The sequence below is a fragment of the Canis lupus genome, chromosome X (assembly GCF_011100685.1).
Source record: "Canis lupus familiaris isolate Mischka breed German Shepherd chromosome X, alternate assembly UU_Cfam_GSD_1.0, whole genome shotgun sequence".
NCBI lineage: Eukaryota > Metazoa > Chordata > Mammalia > Carnivora > Canidae > Canis > Canis lupus.
In genome coordinates this window covers 29,780,053-29,790,054 of record NC_049260.1, presented here as the reverse complement: position 1 = coordinate 29,790,054, position 10,002 = coordinate 29,780,053, and positions in this window count along the sequence as shown.

Sequence of the window (10,002 nt, the reverse complement as noted above, 5' to 3'; positions counted from 1 at the left end):
TTTGGTTGAGCATTTTGTCAAGGATCAACTCCCAAAGGACCACCAGAAACACCTGTTGATCAAGCAAGTCTGTTTAGTAGATATACTGCAGTTAGAACATCTTGAAAGAAGGTTACCAGCATCTCAATGTGAGGAAATTAGGAAAACATATTTATAGAGTTTTGGGGTTTGGGATGGATGATTTTAAAGCAGGTCCTGCAATGTGGGAAACTGACTGGTAATGGGCAAAGTATGTAACATAATAAATTTCAATTAATTGGTAGGCACAGTGAAGCAAAGGCTTGAAATAGTCTAGATGTTAGTCTTGATAAAAAAGCTTATTACTTGGCTCTTAGTTTTACCTTTGAGGAGTTGGTACTTCTTGGTGCAAGAGCTAAGGTACTTTTCCTTGCTATCAATATAATTTAACATAGGGAAAGAACATATGCCTGGTCTCAGTATTGTTTAACACAGAGACAGGAAATAATGTTGGTTTTAGTTAATTAAAAATTAAATGAAAAGTAATTAAACCTTCAGAGAACCACCTAGTAACAAAAATCATCTTAATGAATTAGTCACATCTATCTAACTGCAAAGAAATTACTATCTCAGTGGAAAGAATTCAGTAATATAGTCTTAGTTAATTCTTTCCCTGTTTACTTTATGTTTTCCTGAAAGTAACTGAACAGATTGGTAGAGTAATCACCCTTGTTCTGAGGTAGACAATGCTTTGTGTCAATTTTAATTAACTATTTTTTGGCACTCAAGAGTTTTTGCATCTGTACATCTGCCTAATTTATTTTTCCATACCCCACGTGGGAGGCAGTAAACAATAAGAAAAGACTGAATTTTTTCATCTTTCTGCTAATTAATATGTCTGGCATTTCAAATGTTGGTACTTTATGTTGTATAGGTAAAACTCACTTTTTGAGTTAATTATTTCAGGTTTTGATTGGAAGATTAATCTCTCTTTGGCTACATTACCTTCCATGCACATTCTAGATTTTCGCTCCCTCCACTTTGCTGCACTAGCCCACAGGATTCTATTCTGCAGGAAACTTGTAGAAATTCTTTTTCTCCCATTCTCTCTGTTGTTTTGGGTTTTTATATTTTTCTATTCCTTTACTACTTTACTGGTGCTTAATGGGGTTTTAGGAGGAAAAGGAGAAAAGGGTGCATACTTGGTCTGTCATTTTCACTGAAAGATTTTTTGTTCAATTCTGTGCATTGATTTGGATATTTTATTTGTTTTTAAATGGTTATTAGGTACAGAAATCTTACTACACTAAAATAGACATATTAATGGAGAGCAACATAGAATGGTGAAAATAACCATAGATTAAGAGTTAATTCAGTTCTAGTTCCAGTTTTGATGATTCTAGGTTTATGAAGTTGAAATAGTCCCTTAACCTTTTTGACTTCAGTATCTTCATCTGTGAAACAGTTGCATTGTTTTACATGTCCTTTTAAGTTTCTTCCAATGCTAATATGCTGATTCTATTTAATCCCAAGTCAAGGTCTCTAAATTAACTGCATTTGAGTACAGAACAATGTACTGTACTTGATTATTTTAGCACCAGTTTTATGACCATTAAATCTTAAATCCCAGCTTTTTGGTCTTAAGTCTCAGGTCTGTATACTTCAAAATATTTTAATACATTTATAGATATAGATATAGGGCAACTAAATATACTACAATTCAATTCAATTCTGACACTGCCTATCTGATGTTAGTATCAGACTTTACAGGTATGAGGGTTCAGTCCCACAAGTCTGCCCCCACTTCAGATGCCAGTCACAAGTATCAGGTCCCCAGGTTATCCTCATTTCTGTTAGACTCTGCTACTAAGTCTGAGCTCTCACCAACCCCCTCAAGTTCGATAATTTGCTTGAATAACTCCCATAACTCAAATAAAAGTTGTACTTACTATTATAGATTGTTATAAAGGATACAAATGAACAGCCAGGTCAGAGGTACAGAGGATAAGGCCTGGAAGTGTTCTGAGCACAGCAGCTTCTGTCTTGTGGAGTTGGGATATGCCATCCTTCCAACACATGGATGTGTTCACCAATTCAGAAGCTTCCCAAACTCCTTCAATTAGGAGTATGGAGGGTTTATTACATAGGCATAATTGTGGCAACTGGCGATTAACTTAATCTCCCGCTCCTCTCCACTCTATGTGTGGGGGTAAAATTTCCAAGCTTCTAATCAAGGCTTGATCATTTTGGGACCAGTCCCCATCCTGTAACTATTTAGGGGCCCATCAAAACTTGCCTCATTAGAACAAAAGATGTTCCTATCACCTTTATCACACGAAATTCCAGTGGTGTTAGGAGTTCTGTGCCAGGAAACAGGGACAAAGATTGAATATTTTTCTTATTATAATGTATAATATGTATGTATATTTACATATACAGAGAGAAATTTAATGCATATTTCCTTCCCATTTTAAAAATTGGTAAAAATATCTCTTTACTTAAAAGTGTTGGATTTTGATTCATTTCTTTATTATAGAAACTTTTACAAGAAACTGATTAGACTATATAAACAAACAATATCTAAAATTTTACCCACATATTCAATTGGTTTCATCAGGGGCATAACTACTCCCTTGTGGTATATTAGATACTTAAGGAAACTATGTAAACTCTTCTAGCCACAAGGGTACCATTTAGTAAATTGCAACTTCAATGGATTATTAACTTTTTACATAATATATTTCAATTAAAACAAAATTGGATCTCGATGAAATCAAATGGTTGATGCTATGTTTAGTCTATGAGCAGGAGAGTAAGCACTGGAAATGTTGCTTGAAGGCATATTACCTACAAGAAATCCAGTCACTTTAGAAGTGAGCTTATTCATATTTGACCGCAGGCAACCACACATAAAATGAGTGGATAGATATCTTAACTCTTCATCTTCCTCAGAGATTCTCCTAGATCCTATTTCCAATATAAAATAATCCTCATCTGAATACTAAAAAATAACCACTTTTTAAAATCCAGCTTGAAAGTTCTTGGTATTAATTTCCCCTCATATGGTTATTTTGAGTAAGTTAGAACTCTTGAAATCTACTATACTTGTAAAGCTAGATTGTCTCTGTGCATTTAAACTACACTCTACTAATATGATCGACTCATTTTGAAAGTAGAATTAACTGTTTCCTGCCCATTAAGGGCACATTTGAGTGCACTATAGAACAGTTATTACAACCCACATCATCTGTGCTTTCATAAACTGGCTTATTTTTGAACTGTAATTTTAATTTGAATTGTATTTTAGAATTCAGTGAATGTACTAAGTCACTGAATTCTATAAAAAGAAGAGACATTTTGTTGTATTTATTTATAATATTTTTGACTGATTGATTTTTGTTTTTGTTATACTGTTTTGTATGGTTTTTCACTATCCACTCCTGCGTCCTGATTGGCCTGTATACACAACCCACTGATAAATAAGCCCATTAAACTATGCTTCTATTAGTACAATGCAAGTTTGGTAGTGCCAGCTTCGAGTAAATATTTGGTGGAACATTTCTCTCTTTTGAGATCTTCTGACTTTATTTTCCACCCACACACATCTGTGCTTCTAATTTAAGTAGGCTAGCTTAGTACTTCCTTATTCTGACTGAATTAAGTCCTTGGTGATACCTATTTCTAATGTGGTAAAATTTTTAGTTCCATCCTTTAAAAATATATCTCCCAGGTTCTGTTTGCAAGCAAATCTTGATAGTAGGACTATTTCTAAATTCTTAAGGATAATAGTCCCTCTTTCCTTCCTCTCTCTTTCTCTGTAAAAAAATATATACAAAAATACAAGTGAAATTTTTACTTTCAAATTGCTACATCATTTGACCCTTATGAGTATACTGTAATTTTTCTCACTTCATAGAGTAAATGAACTAGTTTATAAAACATGATGAACTTGAAAAAATTCAAGTCAGATTAATATAACTTTACTAGATGAAAAAGGCCTTTATGATATGGGGTACTAACTGATTATCTGTAGCTAGCATCTCCTGTGGCATGACTTTTCTGATGTAATGAAGAACATTCATGTTATATAAATGAGCCAAAGATGGCTTCTGTATACTGTTCATTTCTTCACTGCAGATTGAGATCCATTAGCTTAAAGGATCACTGAAGCTTACCTCGAATATTTTCACATTCCAATTATTTCCTTCATTGGGATATAATTGACATATAACAGTATGTATGTTTGAGGTATACATGTTGATTCAATACGTTTATATATTATAATGCAAACAAGTAGATTTTTGACTTTTTAGAGCATGCATGCTTTGTATACCTCACCAAACCACACCCAACATATGCCAGCCATAAGTACGAGGAGACTTATTAAAAGATCCCAAGTGACTGCTGCCCATTGGAGCTCTCTGACCCAAGGAGTTCCTGCTGTGCTGTTAAGTGACATCACCTTGACATTTAGTCACCTTTTCTGAGTCCCCTCCCTCCTGGGAGTTCTCATGCTCTCTGCCCCTTCTGAGTAGGGACAATGCCAGTAGCCTCTGGATAGTCTTCTACTATGAGGGACTTCGTCTGAAAGCAAACCTGTCTAAGCATTGCCCCATAAAAGTTGTGTGTGCCACTGTCACCTTGTGGTCATATATTTTTCCCAGTATGATCAGCTGCCAAATCCCTCAAACCCAAGAGAAGTTTTATGATATTTTTCAAGGCAGAGCATGCTTACCACAGAGACAATATTTTTTCTTTTCATTTATTAGATAGGACAAGCTAAGGAGATTTCATTATATTTATCTTGTTTTAAAAGAATATTAAAAATGGTTAAATACTGAGTATATCTTTATGCAGAATAAACTTTCTCATTTTCTTTCATCATTTTAATATGTCCCGCTTTTCTTTTATTTTCTTTATGAAATTTGTCGTGCATATATATGCAAGCAGCACTCTGCCAAGAGCCATGGGGTATACACAGATTAAAAATACACAATTCACATTCTCAAATTTTCAGTATAAGTCATTTTAAAATCTTTTATTTACATGAGATATATGAGAGGATTATATTTTCATTTACTCAAATAGACATAATGGTTCTAAATAATTTCTTTTATTTGAAACAGTGTCTTTAAGAAGGCTTAACATTTTCATTATTTGGAGAAACATCTACCAAGCAATGGGAAAAATCCCTATATACTTAGTTTATAAAGAACAATGATTTTGGAAATTGAAAAGATGTTTGAAATGTACATTATTTCAGAAAAAAGGACAAAATAAAGAACAAATAAAAATCTCTTTAACTCTATGTCAATTTTGGTTTAGTTCTATACTTAGATTAATATACATTTTAATATATTGTGATATATAATTATATATGTGCACACTGGCATTTGATTTTATAAATTGAAAGCTTCTGCTGCCTTCTACAATTTAGATTTATTTTTAGCAACAGTTGAGTGTTTCCTATGTGACAAGCAGAGTTCTAAAAATCAACTTATGTTAAACCAAGGCAATAACTGATTCAAACAGGTCTCCAAAGAAAACAAAAGAAAGTGAAGTCAGCATAATGGAAGCATCTGACATTCCTTATATTTTTCTTCCCCCCCCAAAAAAATAAAACTTCAATATCCATTCAAAATGCCTTTGTGGGAGCTATGGGATTTAATACCACATACCAAGAAACCTGGGAGAAGGCCTGCCTACCTGTGTGTTGGGTAATAGGCAGACAGATCTCAGTCACAGATGTGGAATCTGCAATGACTTATAAACTGGCACCAAACCCTCTCAGCCAAAGTCCAGGAGCCCTTGGGAAAAACTCTTAGACAATCACCTATGGACAAGAAAACCCTTCAAAAATCCAGGTTTCCAGAGGAAAAGTATCAGCACATTGCTAGAGCAAAAACATACAAGTTTGGACACACTGAAGTGGGTAAGAGAAATGGTTTGACTTTACCTGCATCACCCCTTGGTCAGCACAGCTTATGGGCAAGAAAGATCTCTTAGGCCATGGTTTCTCCTGCAGAGGAAAAGGAGAGTGTGTGCATAAGCACCTGGCTTCTGCCCTTGTGCAGGATACTGCCAAAAGAGCTTATTTCTTTTTCACCCTATCCAGAGTACTAAATTGTGAGCCACATAACTGGAGGGTGGAAAGAGGCTGTGAGAGAAGCAGATAGGACTCTCAGAAGGGATTTAAGGTACACAGATCCTACTAAATGCATCACAGACTTCATCAAGGAGCCCATCCATGGACAGGTGGGAATGCCTCACTTGCAGATCTCCCCTACTTCCCCAGCTGGCCCATAGGAACCACAGTGTCCTGTGTACCTTATGCACACCCCACGCCACCCTGTGATTGGCTCTCTGTGCAAGCTCCTGATGTGAGTGCTGAGAACAAGCTTTGACATATGGAAAAGCTGAAAGCTTGCCCAAATCTGCAGGCCAGGGAGGGAGAGACCATAAATGTGAGCTTTAGCTCCACCTTTGAGAAAAAAAGGGAGGCTGTCAGCACTTGGCCTGGAGCCTTGCAGGATACCAAGAAAGCATACAAGTTTAAGAATTCTGACACAATAGGGAGCAAAAAGCATGGAGCAGGTGTACCCATAGAAAGTCTGAGCCCCAGAATCTCTAGAGGGGCTGACAGAAATTATCTCTCTCCCAAAGGCAGATAGTAAAGACTTGAGGAGGTGACAGCTACTGCACATGGAAAGAACCTATCTTCTCCAGCCTGGAATTCAGACAGGGAAGGCTTTAGGTCTCCCATTCCTCTCTTTAAACTCCAGAAACACTTAAAGGGTCCTTTGTACCTGCCCACAAAAAATTGGGGAACTGTGGGGGGATAACTGAAATACACATTTTGATGTGTACCAAATACACATTTGGTATCAAAAATAGCTGTTTTAAGAAAACTCAGTGAGCTACAAGAAAACACAGATAGACAATGTAAGGAAACCAGGAAAACAATACACAAAAAGAGAAGTTAAGCAAAGAGATAAAAATCACATAAAAGAACCACACAGAAATTCTGGAGCTGAAGAATACAACGAAATAAATGAAAAATGAAACATAGACCATCAAGATCAGGATGAATAAAGCAGAAGAAAGAATCTGTGAATTATAAGAAATTTTGAAACTATCCATGTAGAGGAGAGCAAAGAAAAAAGATCTATGGGATACCATCAAAGGTACCAATTTGAAAATTAATAGAGTTCCAGAAGGAGAAGAGAGGGAAAAGAGGGCAGGAAGATTATTTAAATAAATAATGGCTGAGAACTTGCAAAATGTGGGGAGAGATTTTGAAGCTCTTGCTGACTATAAAGCTCACAGTCAACAACAACAAAAAATCTGCCTAAGGAGATCCTTTCCAAGACATATTATAAATAAAATTGTCCAAAAAAATCACAAGCAAAGAGAGAAATTTAAAAGCAGCAAGAAAAAAAAAGCTTATGACTTACAAGGGAATACCCATAAGGCAATCAGCATATTTCTCAGTAGAAATTTTATAGGTCAGGAGAGAGTAGAATGGTATATCCAAAGTGCTGAAAGAAAAAAGCAGCCAGCCAAGAGTACTTTACTGTTAAAACTGTCCTTCAGAAATGAAGGTGAATAAAGACCTTCCCAGACAAACAAAAATTGAAGGAATTCATCACCACTAAACCCACTGTACAAAAAATGCTGAGAGTTCTCCAAGCTGAAATGACAGGATGCAAGTTAGTAATATGAAAATATGAAAAATTTTAACACATGGGTAAAAGCAAGAATATGGTTAAATTCAGAATACTTTAACACCATAACATGGTGGAGTATTAACTACTTAAGTCTTATATAAGGCTAAAGAACAAGAGTCTTCTTTTTTAAGAACAAAAGTCTTAAAAGGTAAACTGTAACATCAAAGACATAAAAGAAACATTGTAGAAATAGAAAAACAATCCTAAAATTTATATGCAACCACAAAAGACCTGTAATAGTCAAATCAATCATGAAAAAGAACAACAAAGCTAGAGGCATCACACTCCCTGATTTCAAACTATATTACAAAGCTACAGTAATCAAAACGGTTTGGTACCATCATAAAAATAGACATGCAGACCAATGGAACAGAAGACAGGGGCTACATTTAAACTTCCACATATATGGCTAACTTATTATTTAACAAGAGAGCCAAGAATACTCAATGGAGAAAGGATAATCTCTTCAACAAATGGCACTGGGGAAAAATGCTAACTGTATGCCAAAAAAATGGAATTGGATCCCATCTTACACCACTCACAAAAATTAATTCAAAATGGATTAAAGACTTAAGATTTATGACCACATACCTTAAAACACCTAGGAAAAAACACAGAAAGGAAGCCCTTTGACATTGGTCTTTACAATAATTTTTTGAATCTGAAATCAAAAGCACAAACAGCAGAAAGCACAAACCAACAAATGGGACTATATCAAACTCAAATGCTTCTGCACAGCAAAAGAAGCAATCAGCAAAATGAAAAAGCAACCTACGGAATGAGAGAAAATATGTGTAAATCATATATCAGATAAGGGGTTAATATCCACAATATATGAAGAATTCATACAGCTCAGTAACAACAACAAAATGAACAATTTGATTAAAAAGTGGGTGGAGGGACTAAAAAGACATTTCTCCAAAGAACAAATGGCCAATAGGTACATGAAAAGATGATCAACATCACTAATCATCAGGGAAATGCAAATGAAAGCCACAATTAGATATTAACTCACACCTATTAGAATGTCTATCATCAAGAATACAAGAGATAACAAGTGTTGATGAAGATGTGCAGAAAAGAGAATCCTTGTACACTGTTGGCTCAGCTACTATAGAAAACAATATGGAGGTTCCTCAAAAAATTAAAAATAGGTCAACTAAATCATCTAGCAATTCCACATCTTAGAATATACTCAAAGGAAATGAAAACAAGATATCAAGGGGATATATGCATTACCATGTTTATTGCAGCATTATTCCCAATAGCCAAAGATATGGAGAAAACTTAAGTGCCTATTAACAGATGAATGGGTAAAGAAGTTATATATATACATATATATGTGTATATATATAAATTATTAATATAAATTTTATATATATAATAAAATGTTATTCAGCTATGAGGAAGTAGTAAGCCCTGTCATTTGTGAGATGGATGGACCTTGAAGACATAATCAGACAGAGAAAGTGAGATAAATCAGACAGAGAAAGACGAATGCAGTACGGTATCACTTGTATGTGGAATCTAAGAAAAAGGCAACTTCATAAAACCAATAAAATGGTGGTTGCCAGGGCCTGGAGGATTGAGAGAGATATTGTTTGAATGTTACAAATTTGTAACTAGCAAATAAATAAGTCCTGGTGATCTAATGCACAGTATGGTGATTATTGACAACATTATATAATAAACACATCAAACTTGCTAAGAGACTAGATCTTATTTATATCTAGCACAAAAAAACCCCAAAGGATAATTATGTAACATGATAAGGTGGTAGCTAATTCTATAACTGCAATCATATTTCAAAATATAAATGTGTCAAATTAACACATTGTATGCCTTAAACTACACATTGTTATATGCCAAATATATTTCAATAAACAAAAAATAAATGGGTTGAGTAAAGTGTAGTTTTTGTAGGCTATTGAAGTTTAGTTGTTAACAGTATAAACAAGACTTGTATCTTTAAAATGTTTTATGTAATCCTCCGGGTAACCACAAAGTAAAAATCTATAGTAGGTTCACAAAAGACAAAGTGGAGGGAATCAAAGTATACCAATACAGAAAATCATCAAATCACAAAGGAACATGGCAAAAGAGAAAAACATGGACAAGAGAACTACTAAACAACCAGAAAACAACAAGATGGTATTAGCAAGTTCTTATCTACCAATAATTACTTTAAATATAAATAGACTGAATTCTACCATCAAAAGACATAAAATAGCTGGATGAAAAAAACACAAGACCCAACTATATGCTATCTACCAGAAACTCACTTCAGCTTTAATGACACATATAAGTTTAAAGAAAA